The sequence below is a fragment of the Bidens hawaiensis genome, unplaced genomic scaffold (assembly GCF_021521415.1).
Source record: "Bidens hawaiensis isolate Kalapana, Puna unplaced genomic scaffold, B.hawaiensis_p1.1 tig00064109_1, whole genome shotgun sequence".
Classification (NCBI taxonomy): domain Eukaryota; kingdom Viridiplantae; phylum Streptophyta; class Magnoliopsida; order Asterales; family Asteraceae; genus Bidens; species Bidens hawaiensis.
This window is the reverse complement of record NW_027501470.1, coordinates 51,384-54,244: the sequence shown is the minus strand read 5'-3', so window position 1 is coordinate 54,244 and position 2,861 is coordinate 51,384. Positions and strand designations below refer to the sequence as shown.

The window sequence follows — 2,861 nt, the reverse complement described above, 5'->3', positions numbered from 1 at the left end:
ACACATCAACAATTTCGCCGAATCTTCATTTTTTCTCACGCGTATTTAATTTATTCCCACGCATATTCAAACTTTTCCTACACATCTTTAATTTTGTCATACACATCTTCGTTTTTTCCCTACACATTTCTAATTTTTCCCATACGCAACTTAATTTTTTTTCCTACACATCTTTATTTTTCTCATACACATCTTATTTCTTTTCCTACACATTTCCAGTTTATTCCTACACATTATATTTCTATCTTACACATCTTCAAATTATTAATTTGTTTTTTAAAAATATCAATCAATGATGAAGATACTATTTTGCTTAAATGTTATAAAATTAAAAACTTTTTATTGGTGAAAAAAGAGCAAAATTAAATCTTACACTAACATACAATAAAATAAATAAATTGTAACTTACAAATCATAAATTGAGGGGCTTTTATTTAGGGATAGATGAGATAAATTTAATGATGAATTATTTTATTCTACCTAAACTACCATATTATTATTAATTTCAAAGTCTTTCAAGTTTTATTAATTATAATAAATGCAATAATATTCAACTATTGATTAATAATCTAATGGTTGAGATCACTTCTCGCACTTTTCTCTATAAAATCACTTCTGAAATGAACCTAATCACACACACACACATATATATATATATATATATATATATATATATATATATATATATATATATATATATATATCTTAAATATGAAACCTTTAAAAGCTCTATGTTGCTCCTCACATTCTTTCAAGCCATAAGATTGATTTATTTGTAAATAAAAGATTTTCGTGCATTTGACCCGAATTCACGTGTGTGGGTCTCACTAAACCCAGATAGCTCTTAAACGGGTTATAACACTTCATAAAACTAAAAATTATTCTCACCAAATATTTGATATGAAAATTCTATATAAATAGGGATATACTAAAAATTAATATCCGATTTTTTAAAAAAAAATATTATTTATAATTATTAAATAAACCCAGATAGCTTTTAAACTAGGTTATAACATCTCATTTATTTGAGAATCCCTTTCATTATCAAACCCTAAGAATATAATCATCTTCTTTAAAATAAATAAAATTAAAATCTAACAAAATAAATATTAGAAACAAATAATGTAAAACAACCCCGTAATACGGGGGATAAAAGCTAGTATATATATATACATACATATATATATATATACATACATATATATATATATACATATATATACATACATATATATATATATACATATATATATATACATATATATATATATATATAAATTTTAAATGTGTACCTATACGCGTGAAGGTTATTTGTCTAATACAGCCTAAACATGACTTGTAATTGTGTATCTTTTATATGTATATATGTATATATAGACACATGCATACTATAATATAATACTTACGAGGACAATAAGGTAATTTTATGTTTTGTAAGAGTTTAAGCAACTACAACTTTAAACACATATTATTGACTTTTAAACCAACTTTTCTTATGTTGATATTTAAAAAAAAAAATACAACAAAAAACAAACATTTTTTTAAACTTGAGTATGTATTGTTATAGTTTTTTTTACAATAAAATATCTTTTTCAAACATGTTACGTGATTACCACTATTTGCGTTACCCGTCGTGTTGCGCACCCATCTAATGTGTGTGTTATTTTAAAATTTCAAGAGAGTTGAATATTTATAAAGGTTAATTTGTAAGTATACCAGACATGTGGCTTTGATAATTGTGTCATGATGATAACCTGCGAAATCCTCATCTGATGAATCTTGAAGAACAGAAGCAAGCAAATCCATAAAAACTTGGTCGCCTTCTTGTTGTTGCGTCTCACTCTTTCGCTTATTTAACCATCCTTGAATGATGGTGTCCATCTCTTTAGCTGTCATCTTCATTTCTTTTTCATATCCTCCTATATCCAAACCATTTGCAAACGGAATAAAATCCGATGCCGCAAATGTTCCTAACAACTCGACAAGTTTCCTCGACACATTTTGAAAGCGAACCCCTTCTTCATCATTGACCAAAACCTATTCCCTGAAACAATCCTAACCATAATATTAAACACCAAGTTCCCAAAGCATTGTTTCATGTCCACCTTTACCATACCATCTGAACCTTCACCGTCTTTGTTCATTAGCCACGTGTAATAGACATCCTTCACAGATGCTCTAACTTCTGAAACCCGAACATGTCCAACCATTTCAACTCGCTTTTGTGAGAGAATCTCGATCATAATAACTTTGCGAAGTTGTCGCCAGTAATCCCCATATGGAGCCAACCCCAACATGGCATAATTATAGCCCAAGATTTCTGATGGCTTTGATTTGGGCCGACTTGCAAAAATCCTGTCGTTTGTGGTGAAGCACTCTTTAGCTACTTCCTCGCCACTCACAACCAAAACATGGTGAACACCGAGTTTGATGGTAAAGATAGGGCCGTGCTTATCTGCCATGTCACCTAAAACCTTGTGAGGTAGCCGAGATCCGTCTAGAAGGTGTAGGTGTCCGATTATAGGCCATGCACCCTTTGCTTGAGGCGGCGCGACATGGTTTTTCACAATGTTTGCCTTCTTTAAATATCTCAATATATGTAGCAGGAAAGTTATTACAAGAATAACAAAAGAGATGCTACAGTGGGTGACAATGAGAGAATATGGAACTCCATGATTTCTTGTTGAATTAGAATTACGAGAGTGTTTATACATTATATTGTTTTTATAGAAGTATATGAAAAGTCTATGCTTACCCACTTGTTGCCAAGCGTACAAGTAAACATCTACATTCACACAAAATTTGTCACACAAAGTCATACATTCATCGTTGTAGTCTATTTTTGATCGTCCTCTTAGTCT

At 30.1% G+C, this 2,861-nt stretch overlaps 1 pseudogene; it reads right to left on the bottom strand.

The window, feature by feature from the left end:
- Positions 1-1,716: 1,716 nt before the first annotated feature.
- On the bottom strand, positions 1,717-2,462 carry LOC143604172 (demethylepipodophyllotoxin synthase pseudogene; annotated as a pseudogene).
- Positions 2,463-2,861: the final 399 nt, after the last annotated feature.